This window comes from Acyrthosiphon pisum, chromosome A2, assembly GCF_005508785.2.
Source record: "Acyrthosiphon pisum isolate AL4f chromosome A2, pea_aphid_22Mar2018_4r6ur, whole genome shotgun sequence".
Taxonomy (NCBI): domain Eukaryota; kingdom Metazoa; phylum Arthropoda; class Insecta; order Hemiptera; family Aphididae; genus Acyrthosiphon; species Acyrthosiphon pisum.
In genome coordinates, this window is record NC_042495.1 from 19,110,305 (window position 1) to 19,110,504 (window position 200).

Consider the following 200-nt stretch of genomic DNA (forward strand, 5'->3'; position numbering starts at 1 on the left):
ATATTATTAGATTTATGGCTTCCTTGGTCGTCTGAGATAGTGTGTAGAAGGTTTGAATCAAACTATCGATTATTTTGTAATTAATCAATGAAAAACTGGAAATATGCCTATTATATAATTTACTTGATAATAGCGAATTGCATTTGCATAATTTGTTATTTATATATTCAAATTATTTTGCGCTTTGTTATTAAATTTTT